The sequence below is a fragment of the Sorex fumeus genome, unplaced genomic scaffold, assembly GCF_029834395.1.
Source record: "Sorex fumeus unplaced genomic scaffold, SorFum_2.1 ptg000063l, whole genome shotgun sequence".
Lineage (NCBI taxonomy): Eukaryota > Metazoa > Chordata > Mammalia > Eulipotyphla > Soricidae > Sorex > Sorex fumeus.
Genome location: NW_026606120.1, coordinates 48,189,572 through 48,210,185, shown reverse-complemented (window position 1 = coordinate 48,210,185; position 20,614 = coordinate 48,189,572). Strand labels below are relative to the sequence as shown.

Sequence of the window (20,614 nt, the reverse complement as noted above, 5' to 3'; positions counted from 1 at the left end):
GAGCCATATCCCGTGTTCCTGAAAAAAATTTTATGCGTTTCCAGCTGAAATAGCCCTTCCTTCCTTCCTTCCTTCCTTCCTTCCTTCCTTCCTTCCTTCCTTCCTTCCTTCCTTCCTCCCTCCCTCCCTCCCCAGCAACATAGGAGTGCCATGAGGGACAAAGAGGTGCCTGTGATCTTCCTGGATTTCACTCCCCCCTGCCCCCCACCCCCTGCCCACATCATTGCTTGCTTCAAATGCATTCATCCAGTTGAATGATCTCTCCACTCTTTTTGTTTTTCTATCGCCGATAATTTACTTTTCTTAATTTACTGTTAACTCCCAGCACTATCCTGGACTCCATTTCTGTTCATAAACTACACACAACAGGTCTATTTACCTCAGTTGGTTTCTTAGTTGGAAACCAAGACTATTTTATGACTTGCAGGTACACCTTTTAGTTCTTGAGTAAGAACTAAAGTACTGCAGAGGTTTCCTTCTAAAAATTTTCACCACACCAAAAAATTATAAGGGTGAGGAGATAGTTCAAAGAATTGAAGTGCATGGTTTATTTGTAGGAGTTCTGAGAATGCCTTCTGAGCACTATACTTGAAATGACCTCCAAGTCTAGCACCACTGGTGTGTGTTCCAAAAGCAAAAACAATTAATGATGATAGGAACCGGAGAAGTAGAACAGGGATTAGGTGCTTGCCTTGAACATGACTGACCCTGATTTCAATCCTTGGCCTAACTTATGGTTCCCCCCCACCCCAGCACCACCCTAAATGATCCCTGAGCAGATAGCCAGGAGTAGGTCCTGAACTCTACCAGTTGTGGTCCCAAAACCAAAAAAGGAAGAAATAAATCCTTCTTGCTTTAGGAGCATTAAAACATTTTAGTTTGCTCCTCTGTTCCAAAAGTTTTCTAGTCATTTAACTACTAAATTGTCATAAAAACCTCAAGAATTTGTCTTTTTTTCTACCATCACAATAAACAGAGTAACTTAGACCTGTACTTCCAAGTCTTATTTAAGGTTCGAAAAATCATTATAATCTATTCGTATATTAAAAGTTAAATTGCATACTTATTATGTTTAGGTTACCTCTGCATTCTGCACAGGTGCTACACTAAGAATGTGATATTTCAGGGTCGGAGAGATAGTTACAGCAGGTAAGACACTTGTTTTGCACACAGTCGACCTGGTTTGATCCCTGGCATCCCATATGGTTCTCAGAGTCCTGCAAGGTGTGATCCCTGAGCACAGAGCCAGGAATGAGCTCCAAGTATTGTTGGGTGTGGCCCCCAAACAAAAAAACAAAGAAAAGAATGTGATATTGCAGGAACCGGCGTGATAGCTCAACGGGAGCATACTTAAGGCCTTAAGTTAGATCCCCTGTACCACAGGGCTTGTATAGAACATCTGGGTGTAACCTTGGTGGCTTCCTCCCCAGCACTGTCAGTGAGTCTCAGTCAACACATACAGAGGGCCTCAGCAGCACGGCATCTTGGCGCCCTAGCAGTGAACAGTCCGGAAGTTTGCTGGCAGCGGGAGGCTGCTGGGCACTGCTGGGGAGAATGCCTACTCATTCTCGCCCTCCCCCCCACCCTTCCACACAGAAGGGCAAACTTCTCTTTCGCAGGACTAGTGGGGTGGCGCAAGTCTCAGGAACGGAAATAGAGAGAAGTTTTACTTTCTTCGCTTTCCAGGGAGAAAGGAGGCACCTGACGCCCGCGTGGCACAGGGGTACCGCCAGCCGAGCGAGGCCACGCTGGACAGAGGCCGCGATTCGGGCCACCTGGGAGACTCCGCCCAGCGCGACCAGTTGCGCGCTCCCGCCAGGGCGTGCGCGCGTACGCAGCCTCATCTCGCGCTGAGTCGGGCCTGTCAGGCGGGAAGTCTCGCGAGATCAGAGACTGGGCTGCCTGTCGGAGGAGGGGAGTGGTGTTGGGAAGGGGGGGAGTCTGGGCAGCGGCCGGGCTCAGCTTCAGGGCTCAGAGTGAGAGAGAGGAAGAGAGGGCGAGAGAGGGAGGGTGGCAAAGCGAGCGAGTCGGTGCCGCCGCCTGACTGAGGAGAGAGGAGGGGTCCCGCTGGCGTGCGCCCTTCGCGGGCCGAGAGCGCGAGGCACCCGCGAACCTCCGAGGCCTCCCGGCCCCTGGGGACCCCGCCCCGCCGCCGCCGCCGCCGCCGCCGGCCGCCCGGCCCGCGGCCTCTCTTCCCTTTGTGAGCGCCCCCTTCCCAGGGGTGGTGGTGGTGGCGGAGGGCTGCGCGTGGGCCCGCCCGCCGAGGGGCCGCGGCGGGGGACCGAGAGGGCCTCGGCTGTGTGAGGCCGGGAGGCGGCCGAGGCCCGGGCCGGTTCCCCCGAGGCGGCGGCAGCGGCGGCGGCGGCGGCGGCGGCGGCGACTCCCGGCACTTCCCCGCGCCATCTTAGCTAAGCCCCAGCTGTGTGGGCACCTCCTCGACCCCGATCGTCCCCTCGCCCCCCCCCCCCCCCCGCCCCTTGTCGCAGAGCTTGGGCTGGGCGGCTCGCTGGGGCCCGGGGTGGGGGGGGCGGCGGTCTGTCGCCAGGCCCCCTCCTCCTCCTCCTCCTCTTCACTCGCCCTCCGGCGTAGCGGCTGCCCGAGCACTGCGGGGGGCTGCGCCTGTCCACTCCGCCCTCGACCTGCCGGCGAAAGGGTAAGGGCACCTCTGCTTTGGGAGAGGGAGGCCGGGAGGGGGGCGGGGAAATTCGGCCCCTTCTGGCCTCGGGGCGGAGGGGCTGTGGGGGTGGGGTGGGTGGGGGGAGGGAGGCTAGGAGGGTCTGTGGTTCCGTGGGTGGGGTGGAGGCGGCAGTGCCGGGCGCCCTCGGGTTTGGAGGGGCGAGAGCGATTCCACTCCTCTTTCCTGAGGGTCACCGGAAGGGGTGGTGGAAAGGGGATGTCTCCCGGAAGGTGTGGCCGTCCTGAGGAGGCTGGGTTGATGTGCACCCCGAATTTGAAGGCTCGAGGTCCCCTTTCCTTCTGGTCCCTCTGCTCCTCCCTCTCCTTTGTGGTGTCTCTGTGCTCTCGGAAGGGGAGATTGCTCCGTGTAGCCCGCTGGGTGGATTCCAGCCTTGCCTCCCCCTCGGGAGACCTGTGCTCCTTTTCTGTTGGGGGTGACGGAACCGGCCCCCCTCCCGCCCTTCCCCCCTCCCCATCCTTTAGTCTGCTGCAATGCTGCAGAAGTCCGAGGCAGTTTCTTCATACACAGGCCCGTGTATGTACACTGAAGGGAGGGGGAGCACAAGAGCAAGTAATGGCGCTTCCCGTGGAAAGGTTATCCTTGTTCCTTTGGTTTTAAATCGATAATTGTACCGGTTTTAATACGCTTCGCCCGAGATCCTTTCCCCTCGGAAGTGTATTTGTTCTTGTTTTTGTTGTCGGGGGAGAGGGACCCTGCCCTACAAGAACACTTTGGCTGCCTCTCACTCTCTTTTAAACACTAAATTGACACTTTGGGGGAGCATATTGGATTTTAGAAAATAATTTTGTATTCCGTTGCTCCCCCCTTCTTGTGACTTAAGAGTATTTCTTAAGAGTTAGTAAAGGTTACTGCATATTGACCGGCCATCTAGTTACTATTTCTTCTCCTTGAGCTGTGAGTTCTTAGGGTTAAATACTATTTTGCAACATACTGGAATTAGAATTTTCTGAAAGTGATTGTTATAAGCCTTTCTGTAGCAAAACCTTTTTTTTTTAAACACTCTTTTTAGGGATATAAAAAAAAGTCATTAATTTGACCCGTTATGCTGAAGTAGATTTTACATACCCTTTCCTCCCTCACTTTTGCTTCATGTCATGTTTGTTTAGGGCAGTACTTTGTTTTAAAAAGTCATTTTACCTGGGTCGGGAATGTAGGTGAGTGGTATTGTGCTTTGCAATAACCAAACCAGGTCAAAACCTGTTTTTGACCCCTGATATTGCAAAAAAATAAACTAATTTTTATCTGACTTACAGTAGTTCTTGTTGGTATTTTCCTTAGTAGAGAAGAAATAAAAATTTACATTAGAAATTTACAAGTGCTTTTTAGAAGTCTATTACTTAGTTCTTTTGTTGGGGGGGGAGCACACCCAGCTATGCTCTGGGCTTGCTTTAGGCTCTGTGCTTAGGGGTAACTGAGTAACTGAGTAGAGGGCTCTGGGGACCATTTGTGTTGCTGGGAATTGAACTGGGTTGGCCTGGTTCAAGGCAAGTGTCCTACCGCTGTACTCTCTTCCGCCTCAGATTGTACTTTTTGTTAAGTATTTAGATTTACTGATGAAGTGATTTCAAAGTGGTTCTACTTAATAATATTCATAGAAATAATTTTCTCACAGAGAAAGATGACTAAAATATATACAGATATGAATTGTCTTGATATTTTACTAAATATTTGATCATTGGGCTTTATTTAGGGGGTGACTTATTTTTTTAACACTTCCAAATGCAGTTACATTTACTGTTGTCCTCAGAGCTTTTTAAAGATGTGTTTGTTGCACTTCGTAATTTATTTAAAAAAGATTAAATTGGTTAGTAGTACTTCTAGATTCTAATTTAGTTTTTGTCATCTTATTTCATGTTTTTGATATAAGAAGACACATGGTATGCTGGTAAATCAGCTTTCTTATTTTTAAATTTAATTTTATTGTTTTTTGGCCACACCCAACAATGCTTAGGGGTTACTTCTGGCTTTGCACTCAAGAATTACTCCTGGCAGTGCTCGGAGCACCATATGGGATGCTGGGGATCTAACCCAGCTTGGTTGTGTGCAAAACAAACTCCCTACCTATTGTACTATTGCTCTGGCCCCCAGCTTTATTATTTTTCCCACAGAAAATGGAGTTCTTGATTTTTATCTGAGTTCATTTTTAACATAAACAACACTACTTACTTGTATGGTACAATCTGCACATGTGGAGTGTGGCTTTTCCCCAGTAGGGTAAATTATGCCAGAAAGTCTGATTTTCTGTTATGATTTAATATTGATATATATTAAATTTTTTTTTTTAAATTTTGGGCTGCAACGATGGTTCTCAGGGCTTACTCTTGGCTCTGTGCTCAAGAATCACTCCTGTAGGTACTCAAGGCATCAGGGATCATATGCAATGCAATGCAATGCAGGGATCAGATCAGGGTCAGCTGTGTGTAATGCTAGCACCTTAACCCTTGAACTCTCTTTCCAACCCTGGTGTTGATATTTTAAAATTCACATGTGATTAACCTGTATAAACCCACGAATACTGTTCAGTAAATAATGGCTACTTTTAGGGGCCAGAACTGATAGATAAATGTGCTGAAAGCATGCTTTGCATGCCAGAGGTTTTGGTTTTGATACCTGGCACCATTTGGTCCTCTGAACAACTCTGAGAGTTACCCCTGAGCACAGACAGAGCTGGGTGTGCCCAAGAACAACCAACAAAAAAGTGCTTTTATTTTGGATAGAGGCAGAGAGGCTTTTTTAGTAAACTTCAGAATTTAAGGATGTTTACTGGCTATAGATGAACTGCTTACTATATTTAAGCATCTTTAAGAGGTCATTTTTTGGCAATTAAAAAGGAACCCTGTTTTTTATAGCTGATAGGAATTTAATCTAGATGTTGTAAAAATATGTTCATGATTAGATAAAAATCACTTTTAAGGAAAAACTGCCTGAGGATTATTTCAGTTGACCTTTTATGCCACTGTCAAAAAGAGAGTGTTTAGTCTGGGTTGGTAGATTCCAGATTACTATGGTGCTTCTTTCTTCCCCTTTCCCTGCTTTTGGTTTTGGCTAGAAGTGCTTAGGGCTTACTCCTGGCTCTGCACTCAGGGATCACTACTAGCAGGGTTTGGGGGACAATATGGGGTGCTGGGGATCGAACCAGGTGGGCTGTGTGCCAGGCAAGTGCCCTACCCACGCTACTATTCCTCTGTCCCCAGTATGGCACTTCTCATGTTTCTAAATAGTTCATCTACAAAATGGCAGTGTACATCACTTCCTGTTCTTTCACAACTGGCTCTTTCTCTGGATTCCCTTTTAATGACTTAATTTTTGGCATTCTGATAACTGATTTGTTAATTTGGTTCTAATTCTCATGTTTTATAAATGTAAGAATTTTTAACAATCTACTGGGCTTAAAGACTTTGAATAGTTTAAGATGATCTTAACGGTAATTGAATTTGATTCGAAATGGAAAAATAGTTTCTCAAATTTAAAATCAGGTTTTAAACAACCATAACAATTGACAGGGGTGGAGAGGGTATAAGAAATAAGGTGCTTGTCTTGAATTGGTTGGGGGATGGCCCCCCAGTTTGATCTTTGGAAATGGAACTGCGTATGATTCCCCACGCGCACTTCTAGGCATGATCCCTGAGTATAGAATCAGGAGTAGCCCCTGAGCACTTCTGGGTATTGACCAGCCATCATCCCCCTCCCCCCAAAACCAAACAACCCAACCCACAAAAAGGATCAGACATAGTATGGTTACACAGGTATGGTGCTTCCTTTGCATGCAGCTGACCCAGTTTTGAACTCGACCACTCATATGGTCCCCTGAGCACAGAGCCAGGAGTAAGCCCTAAATATTACCAGGTGTGGGGAAATAAACAAGCAATTCATAGGATCAAAGTATGAATAAGAGATAGTACAGGGGTTCAGGTTGTTGCCTTGCGTGTGACCAACCCCCGCCAAAACTCCAGCACCACGTAAGGTTCCTTGAGCCCAGCTAGAAGTGATCCCTGAGCAGTGTCAGGAGTAGTCCTGAGCACTGTCAGATGTGATCCAAAAAACAGGGAAAAATAAACCCTAAAACTGAGTGAATTCAATAGACAATAGTTATTATATTTTCTACCATAAAGATTTTGGGAGAATGTAGTATAAAACAAATTTATATATATAATATATATTTATACACACATATGTATATGAATCCATGCTATGTCATACTGTCACTGTCCTCCTGTTGCAGGCCCAGTAACATTGTAAAACTTGTTACTGTGTTTGGCATATTGAATATGTCACAGGTAGCTTGCCAGGCTTTGCTGTGCGGGTGAGATAGTCTCTGTAGCTTGCTGGGCTCTCCGAGAGGGGAAGAAGGGGAAGGAGGAATTGAAGGTGGAGGAATTGAACTCAGGTCAGCTGCGTTCAAGGCAAAAGCCCTACCCGCTGTGCGATTGCTTCAGCCCGCTATGTCATACTAATATTAAGAAATTGATTGGTCACAAAATAGTTTGAAAGCTTTTCACTAACCATAAGTCGTATAATTTATATTTTGAGAATTTTCTGGAGGCCTGAGATTTAGTACAGTGGGGGAAAGTGCTTACCTTGCATGCATATAACCCAGTGTAGCCCTGGAACTTGCATATGGTCTCTTGAGCCTTGCCAGGAGTAAACTAAATGTAGTACAACCCCTACCCCCGCAAAATAACTTTCTGGTGCTTAGGAGGTATGAATATTTAGTATATCCCTAAGTAATCTAGGAATCAATTCTTGGGATTGCACTTAGAGTTGAGATTCCCTGAAAATAATTTTTTAATTAGATTAATTCATATATTAAAATCACTTATTCTTGGGGCTTGGAGTTAGTTCTCATGGTAGAGTGCATGTCTACCATGTACAGGGCAATGAGTTCAATTCCCAGCACCATATAGGAACCCTTCTTAACCCCTAGCACTAAAGTGTAGCCTCATGGCCCCCTAGTACCTTCAACCCATATATGACCAAGCTCTTCCTGTGATTGCTATGGAAGTAAATAAGTAAAATTTCCCTTTTTATCTTTTTTTGGTTATCAGTCTTTCTCTTTTTTTTTTTAATTTCTCTTTTTTTTTCTTTGAGTGTGTGTGGGGGTTGAGGGGAGGAGGGAAATTTACCCAGTGATACTCAGGGGCAACTCCTGGCACAATGCTTGGGGATTGTTCCCTGTGGAGATCAGGGGACTGAGGATCAAATAAGGCCTCCTACTTACAAAGCATATGCTCTAGCCTCTTGAGCTATCTTCCCAGCCTCTTTCTTAAAATTAATTACACCCATGATCTAACCTTTTAAAAATTAGATTTTTAAATATGTATCAAGTATCATCTTAAAATATGTATCAGTGGTTCCCTGAGTGATCCCTGATCACAGCCTAATGTAGTACCCCCTTCGATTCTCAGGTTCCACCTGGCTCTGCACCTCAGAGTTATTCCTGGTGGTATTCAAGGGACCATATGGGATGCTAGGATCAAACCCAGGTGGGCCACATGCAAGGCAAACCCTGTACTATTCGCTGGCACCAGGGATGTACTTCTTCCCATCGCCCTCCAAGTGTTTAATTTTGATTTTCTTCTTTTTTTTTATTGTATCAACAGTGAGATACATAGTTACAAAGTTGTTCACAATTGGGTTTCAGTCATACAATGTTCTAACTATACCCAACCCTTCACTGCCACCTACACCTCCCCCAGAGGGGTAATAATTCTTATAGGCTGGGGCACTTATTTAACATTTTTTTGTGTGTTTTTAATTTTAGGGCCATACCTAGTTCTGTTCAGGGGTTGCTGATTGACTCTGTGTTCAGTGATCACACCTGGTGGTTCTTAGGGAACCATATGTGGTTTTGAGGTTCAAACCAGTTTGACTTCATGCAGGGCAAGCCCTTTAAATTCTGTGCTGTGTATGTCTCCAGCCCCTAGAGTGCATGTCTGTATTCAGAAGGCTTCAGATGCAATCCCTGTTATCTAATATCCTGAGCACTGCCAGGTGTAGCCCTACAAGAGTCCCCAAACAAACAAAAACATCTAAAACCAAAACCAGAAGGAATGAATTGCACATTATAATTGACTTTTGATTCCCTTCCCCCCCCCCCTTGGGTTTAGCTTTTGTGCCACACCCTGCTGGTGCTCAGAGGTCCCTCATGATGGTGCTTTGGAGACTGTGGTGTGAGGAATAGGAACCTGGCTTCCTGCATGCAAAGCGTGTGCTTCAGTTCATTTACCTAGCTCCCCAGCCTCAATATCCCATAATAACTATTTGAAGTTGAATTTATACATTTGGAACTTGACATTTATGAACAAAGATGCTGAGAGATTTTTGTTCTTGTTTTGGGGCCACACCCAGTGATGCTCAGGGTTTACTTCTGGCTCTGCTTAGAAATCCACTGTGCTTGGAGGCGACCTACGTAGTGCCAGGGATCCAACTCTGTGTGTAAGGCAAGCTCCATACTCGCTGCACCATGTCTCCCTGGCATCCCACAGGTCCTCTGAGCCCTGCCAGGAGTGATTCCTGAGGGCAGAACCAGGAGTAATCCCAGAGCACCACTGGGTGTGGCCCCAAAACAAAGTAATATTTCCTTCCTCCCTGGTACTTCATTTTTGTTGTGTTTGTTTTTTATATTCCTGGGAATTGAACCCTGGACTTCACAGCAAGAGAAGTACTTTACTGTTGAGCTACATCCAGACCCCTACTTTATTGTTCTAACTGTTATTGTTTTTGCTTTTGAATCACACCCAGTTGTATCAGGGTCTCTTCCTGGCTTCCTGCTCATTAGTGATCCCTGGTGGTGCTTGGGGACCATATGTGGTGCCAGAGATTCAAACTGGAAATGATGCAAGGCAAGTGCCTTAATTCTATAATATTTCTCTGGCCCCTCATTTGTTTATTTAGAGACTCTTTGTTTGGTTTTGGGCCAAACCCAGAAGTGCTCAGGCGTTATACTCCTGGTTCTACTAAGGGATTACTCTTCATGGTGCTCTGTGTACATGTCTCTCCATCTCCTAGTTTCTGTCATCTCTTGTAAAGGTTTTGCAAATGAGATAAAAGCAAGGGCTTTCTATTGTTGTCAGTAAGTACTTTCAAGGCATCAGGTTGTGACCCATTACTGGTATGAATTCAATTTAGTGGGTCAGAATAACTTTTTTTGTGTGTGCATGAAGTAAGGTAGGGTTTCTTTTTTTTTAGTTGAAACTTGCTTTGAGAGCTGTGAGGAGCAAAAGAGGGGAAACGTTTGAGGGAACACAGGCAGTGAAGAGACATAGAGACAAGCAAGTGCAACATGTGTTCAAGGGAGAGCTTAGGCTTGAAGAGCAAGAATAACTTTCTAAGAAGCAAATTGGGAGAGTGGTTGGTTGGGGATAGCTCAGTAGTAAGGGTGTCTGCATTGTCAACCTGAAGGAGCAGGTAACTTGGACATTGCCCCATCTCTGTTAGATAGGATCTTAGTTACAGTGCCCTTTGGGATTCCTGTGCACCACAACATTTTGTCCAGTCACCAAAACAAAAGTGTTCAAGCATATCTGCCATGTGTATTACACTTGGTAAGCTTGTGTGTAAGTACCAAAATTGAAGAATGTGACCCTCAGTGAACACTTGTGCAAGCACCACAACCAAGTATTCAAGCATTACAGTCAGGGGTGTGTGTGTGTGTGTGTGTGTGTGTGTGTGTGTGTGTGTATGTGATGGCAAAATGAAAAAAGTGTGACATGAGAGATAGTTCAATGGGCTGGAGCACATCTTTGCATGCAAAAAGCTCAGATTCCATTCTTGGAACCCCGTAAACCTGTAAGTAACACCAGGTGTCACCCAAAAACCTAAAGAAAAAGGGAAGGGGAATTTTATTTTTAAAAGTTAGCTATTATAAAAAAAACCTGGAAATATTGGGTGCAATATGTAAGTGAAAGGAGCTAGTGTGTGTATATATATGTATATATTTTAGATGTAGGCATATATTGTTCCAACAGTTTTCTCTTCACTAGTGCCCACTACCCTCCACCAATATCCCCAGTTTCTCTCCTACCCCCAGTCTGCCTCTGTGGCAGACACTTCCTCACCCCCTTTGTCCTAGTGTTCCCTTCCCTAACATTTCCCTCTCCCTTGCCCAGTGCCAAACTTCCTACAGAAGACTAGTTCTATTGCCATTGGGCATTTGATCTTTACCTACGAGGTTTCTTTATATCCTACACATGAGATGGATCATTCTGAGTTTCTTCCCTCTCTGTCTGATTTCATGCAATATGATACTCTTCACATCTATTCACGTTGCAGTATATTGCATGACTTTATTTTTCCTTAAGACTGTATAACATATTCAGTCATCTGCTTGTAAGGCATTTGAGTTGTTTCCATATTTTGGCTATTTTATATAGTGCTGCAGTGAACATAGAAGTGCAGGTATCTTTTCTGATTTGTGCTTTTGGACCCTTGGGGAATATTCCCAGGAGTGGAATTGCTGGGTCATGTGAAAACTCAATTCCTAGTTTTTTGGGGACTGTCCATATTATCTCCCAAAAAAGGCTGGACCAGTCAACATTCCCACCCACAGTGATTTTTTTTTTCTTGCATCCTCACCATCACTGGCTGTTGTTCTTGGTGCCAATCTCTGTGGTGTAAGATGATATCTCATTGTTGTTTTGATTTGCATTTCCCTTATAATTAGTGATATGAAGCATTTTTTTAATATGGGTTTTGACCATTTGTATTTCTTTTTTGAAGAGTTCCTGTTCATCTCTTCTGCTTATTTTTTGATAGGGTTGGATGTTTTTCTCTTGTAGAGTTCTACCAGTGTTTTACATGTCTTGGATATTAACCCTTTGTCAGATGAGTAATAGGAAAATAATTTCTCCTAGTCTGTGGGCTGTCTTTGTATGGGGCAAGTATTGTTATGTGAAGCTATCAATTTTGTGTGCATGCTTCTGCTGGCATTGTTCAGAGGGCCACCAGGGTCAGAACCTGTGCAGCATTTGGGCGATGGCTTGGGACTGAATTGTGGTGCTAGGAACTGAATTTAGAGCCTTACACATACATGGCATATACTATACATCTTGAGCCTTATCCCTGGCCCATGTGCTCTATTTTTGATATCCAGTTAAATGTATTTGAAATGTCTTTTTCAGTTAATTATTTGTGCTTCCCCCCCCCCCCCCCCCCCCACTAGCATTGCTCAGGATTTATTCCTGGCTTTGCACTCAGAGATCATTCCTGGCAGGCTTGGGGGATCATGTGGGATGCTGGGGATTGAACCCAGGTCAACCATGATGCAAGGTAAACATCCACCCACTGTACTGTTGCTCTGGCCCACAGTTTATTCTTTGTATTCTAATCTCATGTTTCAAGTTTGAGTAAGCTTTAAAACAATTTTTTTCTTTCAGTGATTCTACTTTCAGACTCTCCTGAATCTTGTCACTAGTCTTTTTGGTAGTTGTGTTGCACATAAATTTTCCTTTCCTAGGATTAAAGTTTATAGTGTACTCAGGACTGTTTAAAAGATTATTGGGGCTGGGAAGATAGTACAGTGAATAGGACTTTTGTGTTATACTTTGCTGGTCCAGGTTCAGGTTCTGGCACTGCATATGGTCCCTTGCCAGGAATGATATCTGAATGTAGATTCAGGAATTAGCCCCGAGCGCAGTCCAATGTGACCCCAAATCTAAAAACAAAACCAAAATAGAAGATCCTGGCCAGGTACTAGCAGTTTTATAGATGATGGTAACTTCCGATGTTTTTATAGTGGGGGATATGCGTTACTGCATATTTAATGATACATTCTATGTGATATTTCTTAATATTTTTGTATGGGTACACCTGGTAATGGTCATTGATGATCAGGGGCCATGTATACAAGGAATTAGGTTTTGTACATGCTAGATATGTGCCCTTCCACTTGCGTTTCTTTCATCCCTGCATAATTTATAGAAAGAAAATTGGGGGGGCTGGAGAGATAGCATAGGATTTATGTTGCTTACCTTGTATGTGCTGACCCCAGTTTGGTCCCCAGCACTGCATTTAGTTTCCTGAGCACTGCCATGAGTGATCCCTAATCACTTCTGGGAGTGGTCAAAGCCCTGCCCCCTACAAAGAGATGTAAGTATATTAAAAAGTTTTAATTTGTTTTGGTTTCATTGCATCTAACTATATCCATATGTTTTTGTTTTAAGTTTTCTGTCATGCGTGGCAGTGCTCAGGGGTTACTCTTGGTTCTATCAGTCCTTGGAGGACCATATTAGATGCCCAGAATTGAACTCAGGTTGGGTGCGTGTGATGCAAGCCTCTTATCCACAGTGCTTTCTTTCCAGCCCCAAACAGTTGATATTTTAAACATTCATTGTTGGGGCTGGAGCAATAGCACAGTGGGTAGGGCGTTTGCCTTGCACGCGGCTGACCCGAGTTCGATTCCCAGCATCCCATATGGTCCCCTGAGCACCACCAGCGGTAATTCCTGAGTGCAGAGCCAGGAGTAACCTCTGTGCATTGCCAGGTGTGACCCAAAAAGCAAAAAAAAAAAAAAAAAATCATTGTTATAGTTATGTCTCTAGGTTTTTGTTTTTTTTTTAATTTCCCATTCTAACTGAGACTGAGGAAGGTTACAGAAAAAGTTGATAAATGGCATTTCTGAACAAGGTCAAGATTTTTCCTTTTGGGAATTTAGTGTCACTCAAAATTGGGAATTATTTGTCTCCTTGCAAAATCCTTCACATCCTTGAGTCTGGAGGTATATAGTTCAGTGGCTTAGATTACCTGCCTTGTAAACATATGATAATGAGTTCAAGTTCTCAGTGTCCTTCATCCCCAAGTGCAGTGTTGGCAACTCTTCTATTTGAGCCTGGCAGTTCTGCTGTCTGCTGTTCTTGGCACTCCCAAGTGATTTCCGGCTATAACTCAGCCAGGAGTGTATAAGCACCACAAAAAAGGAATGCAGTCCGGGTGAGCAGCATACTCTGTGTACCATAGTCAAGAACTGTGTCTCCTGAGCAGCACATGTATGACCACTATAATACCCCTAGTGAGTGCCGCGACCATAGCTTGTGTCCCTTCATGTGGAGTGTGTGGCCCCAGTGAGTACGTGGACAAGCTCTGCAACTAAAGGAGTATAATCCTTATTGGGCATCATGGCCAGGTATGAGAGCACTGCAAACTGATGTACAACCTTGGGTAAAACTTTTAGAAATTTGTGAGCACCACAGCCAAGAGTGTGTACAATCCCTGGTCATTGCAACAATAATGAAGGTAAGGGAAAGGTGGGAGGGAATTCTAAAAAACATCCATGGGCTGGAGAGCTCAATGACAGTTGTGCATGCTTTACAATGCAGAGACCTGGGCTTGATCCCTGACTCCATAATATTCCCTGAGTATGGCCAGGTTCACTCACTAAAGCACTGTTGGGTGTGACCCAACTCCCCCCTCCCCCCCCCAAAAAAAGTATACTTATCTTTGACTATACAAACTAAAGTTACTTTAAGTTATAACTTACAGTTGTGCTTGATAAAGTACTACTTTTTAATGTTCACAGAAAATTTGTAGGGTGTGTGTTGTGTTACACTATATTTTTATTCTATATATTTTTTAATGCATTGTGGGATATTTTGTTGTTGTTCTTGTTTCTGCTTTTGGTGTAATAATTTGTAGTGCTTGGTGTTGATCCTGGAGGTACTTGAGGGATCATATGGTAGCAAGGATCAAACCCAGGTCTCCATGTAAGGTATATGTTCAATTCTGTTGAGCTGTGTCTCTGTCCCCAATATATAGTGTTCATGTGATCTCATACTATGTAAATATTAGATTATTGTGATGTTTTATAGGAACAGTCATGTTACAGGGAATATGGTATTTAGAGTATTTCAGAACTCAGAATTAAGATACCATACACAGTAAAGAAAAGAACCTTTATCTTCAATTTAGGTACTAGTAAAGTGTTTGGTGTGTTACAAATTTTTGATTCTGTAATGCTGTTAATCAAGAGTAACTCCCAGCATCCCATATGGTCCCCGAGCACTGCCAAGAGTAATTCCTGAGTGCATGAACCAGGTGTAACTCTTGTGCATCGCCTAGTGTGACCCAAAGAGCAAGAAAAACAAAAAAAAAGAGCCCTACTGTACTATGTCTATGGCCCCTTTCTTCTCTTTTATAAGGACCTGAAGTACCCACACACTTGTTTTCTGTGCTTCCACACTTGATTGTGACACTTGCTGGGGGTAACAGGCTTTTCCAGTGCTTGCACACATGATTGTCTGGCTTCACACTGTTTAGTTGTGGTGCTCATGCACAGGATTACTCCTGGGCATTGCCAGGTGTAGTCAAAAACCCAAACAAATAAATTGAACTGAAGGATTGTGCTAAGCACATTTGGTGTGATGATGGGGATCAGACGGCCTGTAACATAGTCATTTCACTTTCCTACTAAACTGTCTCTAGACCCTATTTATATGACATTAAAAACAAAATGGGAACTAGAGAGCTAGTACTGGGAGTTAAGGCAGTTGATTTTCGTGCAGCTGACCCTGGTTGTATCCTAGGTACTGCATGTGGTATACTGCACTATATTCGGCCCCAGATCTATGTTTTTTTGTTTGGACTTTTGTCAGATTTTTTCTTTATTCTCTGTTGATTTCTCTTCCATCAATATCCTCATTTCAGTAATTATCACTAGGATATCATTTTGAAGTGTTCTGGTGGCTTTGCATAGCTGTATAGTATTCAGGATTCTTTCCAAGTTGTTGCCATGGATCATAGTATGGATGAATTTCTCTGTCTTCCCTTTATGTCTGGTGCTTCCTGGGGCCTTGTTGAGAGACCTCTGTTTGAGAGGGCCTAGGCAAGAACCAGGATTCAAGATTGTATTCAGGGGTGCCTGTGTGACAAGTTTGAGTGGGCTTAGATAACAATTTGATACAAGGTCAGTGCCCACAGCAGCTTCAAGACTGATAATGGTCATGCAATTCTGGGTGGTGACCGGAGAAATTATGCTATGTTGGACTGAAATGGAGTTCTCAGTCTTAGTCCCAGCTGGTAACAGGAGTACAGCAGCAGGCAGTGGAACCCTCTGGCTGACTGCCTATACTTTGGGAAGTCTGCAAGGGCTTTCTGACTGGGGGGGTACATCTTGCTTTTTAGCAGTCAGATGTGAAATGGCAGGGCACAGATAGTTTGCGCTTGGGCTTAGCATTGTGATGCTGCTTGGGGCTAGTGATGCTAGGGGCCACCCCAGTGGTACTTGGGGTCTCCAGGACTATACCTGGCAGTTCTAGTGGAGCCATACAGAGTATGGAATCAAACTTGGGGCCCTACATGTAAGCCCGTAACTTCTGAGCTATCTCCCCAGCCCAAAAGCACTGGGGACTCATGATAATTGTCTCTGAGACCCCAGCCTAATCAGCTATTTGTTTATGGCTAAGTGTAGCTCTTCTCAGAATTTTTTCCTTAGAGTCTGTTATTATGGTGAGTGAAATCCATTATAGTGTACATGAGCACTGCTGAAAGCACTGATAGGATGGTATCTGCTAGTGACTCTGAGCATTATTTATATCCTATATATAGTTTTTTCCTTCTATTTTTGTGTTAAAAGTATAGGATTGTAGTAATAGGGGGCTGCATATCTACTACAACCTCTCTCCTACTGCCAGTTAAGAATTCTACTGTCCTGTTGTTCATTGATTTGCTCGAGCGGGCACAGTAATGTCTCCATTGTGAGACTTGTTGTTACTATGTTTGGTATATTGAATATGTCATAGGTAGCTTGCTAGGCTTTGCCATGCGGGCGAGATACTCTCAGTTGCTTGCCGGGCTCTCCGAGAGGGGCGGAGGAATCGAACTCGGGTCGGCCATGTCGGCTGCGTGCAAGGCAAACGCCCTACCACTGTGCTATCCCTCCAGCCCTAAGAGTTCTAAGAATTCTACAACTTAAAAAAAAACTTTACTTGGGGCCAGAGCATTTGTACAGTGGATAGGGTGCTTGCTTTGTGCACAGCAACCTGGGTTCAATCCCTGGCATCCCATACGGTCCCCTGAGCACAGCCAGGAGTAATTCCTGAGTAGAGTCAAGAGGAATCCCTGAGCATTGTCAATCCAAAAGCAAAAGCAAAAATCTCTTCTTTATTGTAACTTGCTGCCTTGAGGTGATCATTTCTTTCTTGATGAGTTTATCTTTCTATCTCCAATCATCTTGGGTGCTAACCTTCTGTTCTTTTGCTGTAGAAGCTTTGTTATCAGGTATAGACTTTATTTTCTTTTTACTTTTCTTTTTTTGTTTTTGGCCATACTTGGCAATACATAGTGGGTTCTTGGTGCTGTTTGTTTCTGGTGTGCTCAGGGAACCATGTGGTGCTGGTGATGAAACCCTGACCTCTTGCATACTAAGTGTGTGAATTGAAATGTCTGTCTGGATCTGATGCAGATTCCCCCCCCCCTCCCCCCCCCCCCCCCCCCCCCCCCGATTTGGGCCACACCCAGCCAGCAATACTTAGGGCTTACTCCAGGCTCTGCTATCAGGAATTACTTCTGGTGGTGCTTGGGGATCATATGGATTATGGGGATTGAACCTGGGTTGACTGTGTGCAAGGCAAGTGCCCTCTGCTATACTGTCTCTCCAGCTCCAAGATGTAGATTTTGTGTGACATTTTGATTGAATTGATTACATGTATCTACTAATGTATATTAAACTGGTTGAAGATATCTACTTAATTCAAGAATAGTATGGTTTGGGAGCCAGAACAGTGAGTAGGCCCCTTACATGGCATATGGTCGACTCAACCCAAGGTGGATCCCTGGTACCCTTATGATCTCCTGAGCCCTCTAGGAGTGAACCCTGAGCACAGAGCCAGGAGAAAGACCTAAGCATAAGTTATGCCCCCAAAAGAAAAAAACAGTGTGGTTTTAAAAATTGGTAATAAATCTTGTTTTTTTGTAATAGTATTAAATTGACATTAGAAGAGTAAGTTTTACAAAATAATTTATTGCTGTAGTGAAACATAATGGGATGTTCCATTACCAAATAAAAATTTTGTTCTTGTGCCACATGTGGCAGTGTTCTACAGGCTACTCCTGTTGTAGTGCTCTGGAGTTTCTCCTTGTGGTGCTTGGAACGCATAAAGGCTGGGAAGTGAATTCTGCCCCCGCAAAGGAAATTTTTTCCTTGGTTGAATACATAAGAAGAAGATGCTTGACGCTGGAGTGATGATATAGCGGTAGGGTATTTGCTTGCCTTGCATGCATCTGACATAGGTTCAATCCTTGGTACCCCATCTGGTTCCCTAAGCCCTGCCAAGAATGATCTCTGCACTCAGAGCCAGGAGTAAGCCTTGAGTATAGCTGTGTGTGGCCCAAAGATCCCACTACCCCACAAAAAAGTTTTAAAATGTATGTCATTTAAATAATAATATCATCACTTTAGCCCCAAGCATCTGCATATGTTTTCAACCAAAGGGAAAAATTCCCTTTGATGGGGTAGAATTCACTTAAAATATGACATATAAATAATAAGGATATTTTGGTATGGGTTTTTTTAAAACATTTAATAGTTTTTTTTTTGTTTTTTGTTTGTTTGTTTTTTGCTTTTTGGGTTACACCGGCGATGCACAGGGGTTACTCCTGGCTCTGCACTCAGGAATTACCCCTGGCAGTGCTCAGGGGACCTTATGGGATGCTGGGAATCGAACCCAGGTCGGCCGTGTACAAGGCAAATGCCCTACCCACTGTGCTATCACTCCAGCCCCTGAGCACAGCCAGGAGTAATTCATTTAATAGTTTTAGTATTAGAATTGAACTGGATTTTGTTCTTTAAGAAAGGGTCAATTGGGGCTGGAGACATAGTACAGTGGATAGGGCACTTGCCTTGCATGAGATTTGATTCCCCAGCATCCCAAAATGTGCCCTGAGCACTGCCAGAAGTAATTCCTGAGTGCAGAGCCAGGAGTAAGCCCTGAACATTGTCGGGCATGGCCCCAAAACAACACACACACACACACACACACACACAATCAGTTAATATTTTGGGGAATATATATATATAGGTATTTAATACCATTCTTTAAAAATTATGAAAGTTGAGCCAAATAGATGGTATAGCAGGTAAACTGTTTGCCTTCCATGTGACTTGCCTGGGTTTGATCTCTGGCACTCTGTGTGATCCCCTGAGCCTGGCAGGAATGATCCCTGACCACAGAGCCAGGTGTTAGCATGAGCACAGCCAAGTGTGATCACCCATAAAAGAAAAAAATGTAAACTTTATAGAACTTAGTAGGAGAGCTTAAATTTTTACAGTGTTTAGTTAGCTTCCCAATATTTTGTATGCTGCCTACAATAGAATTTAAAAAGGCATCTGGTTAAATGTGTGTGTGTGGCTGGAGAGATAATAGAGCTGATAAGGTGCTTGCTATGCATATCTTTAACCCCCTCTGATCCCTGGCACCACATGCAATACCCTGAGTCCTGCCAAGAGTGAATCCTAAGCATAGAACCAGGAGTATACTCGGAGTACCTCCAGGTATAGCCCCAAAACTAAATATCTAAAACAAAACAAGCTGCATGTCCCCTTGCCATATCATCAGGAGTGACACTGGCTCCTGTATGTCTTGTGGTTATATTCTAGGCTTTAAGCTTATCAAAATAGGTTTAGAGGCTGGAAATATAGTACTGTGGCTAGGGCTAGGGCGTTTGCCTTACACACGACCCACCCAGGTTTGATCTCCGATATCCTAGATGGTCCCTGAGCCCACCAGTAGTGATCCAGTACTGATCAGTAGAGATCCAGAGTACTCCCAGTTGTAGCCCCCAAACAAGCAAAAATAGGTTAGTAGAATACATCTATTTATTAAATGTTTTTAGTGCTATCTGCTAGGTACTATGCCAAGATATAGGCGTTGCACATTCATTTGTTGTGCTTAGTTGGTGACAGGATCTCATACTATTTGCTCCTGTACATTCTGGTTTAGTGCTTGTTGTTGAGTTGTGCCGCTCATATGCTATCTGTGATGATACATCTTTTTATTGTGGTGCTTCTACGCACCTGATTGCAATGTGGCAGAAAATTGCTTGCAGCACCAAGGATCACAGACAGGGAAGTTTCTGTGCACAGACTACAGAGCTGCCAGGATAGCACTCAGCATGTGAGTGGCACTGGTGTAAAAACTGCTATGAACGTTTGTGCATGCAATTTTTATGGAAAAAACTTTTAAAATTGTGCAGTGGTTTAACTGCAAGGCATGAACTCTCCCACTGAGTCATCATCGGCCAAGGCTTGAGCTCTCCTACTAAATTTTAACCTGTATCCATATCTATATAATATATTTTGAAGTTTTGTAGTTCAGAGATTGAACTTGGTGCCTCACATATGCAGGTTAAGGACTCTACCTCTGAGCTAAGACACCCATCTCTAAGACATTTGTTTTTGTTTCTTTTATACAGTACTATATCTGGCCTCATTTATTGTTATTACTTTTTCTGAAGTTTTACTAGCTAAAAATTTTGTAATTGTTTTTGATTATTATTTTTCTTATTTTTGGTGGTGGGAGGTGAGCTTTCCAAGGAATAGTATGGGGAGCTCATGGGCCACTCTTAGCAGTGGTCAGCCAGTTATCTTGAAAAGTTCAATGCTCATATCCAGTAAGGAGATATTAATTGGATCCAGCAGTATTCCAGGGCCTCCAGGACTAGACCTTTTGGTACTGAGGGTGACAGAAGGGTCCACATAGTGCCGGGGATCAAACTCAGGATTTTGATCTTGTAGAACATTTGCTCTAGACCTTAAAGCTGTCTTCCCTTCTTCTTGTTTTATATTCTTTTAATCTCCCTTTTCTGTATTTATCTAGTAGATTGTGAAGTCATGAGGTTTTTTCCTTTGAAAATATTTCCTGACTGGAGAGATAGCACAGAAGTTAAGGCAGTTGTCTTATATGCAGCTTACCCTAGTTCTGTTCCTGG

General features: G+C 43.9%; 1 protein-coding gene across 1 annotated transcript in view; it reads left to right on the top strand.

Moving 5' to 3' along the window:
- Positions 1-1,940: 1,940 nt before the first annotated feature.
- The window catches only part of TAOK1 (TAO kinase 1), a 134,835-nt gene continuing 116,161 nt past the window's right edge, over positions 1,941-20,614 (top strand). The window contains exon 1 of the mRNA XM_056127993.1: positions 1,941-2,653. The gene's annotated coding sequence lies outside the window, so the exon portion shown is untranslated. The remainder of the gene's footprint in view (positions 2,654-20,614) is intronic.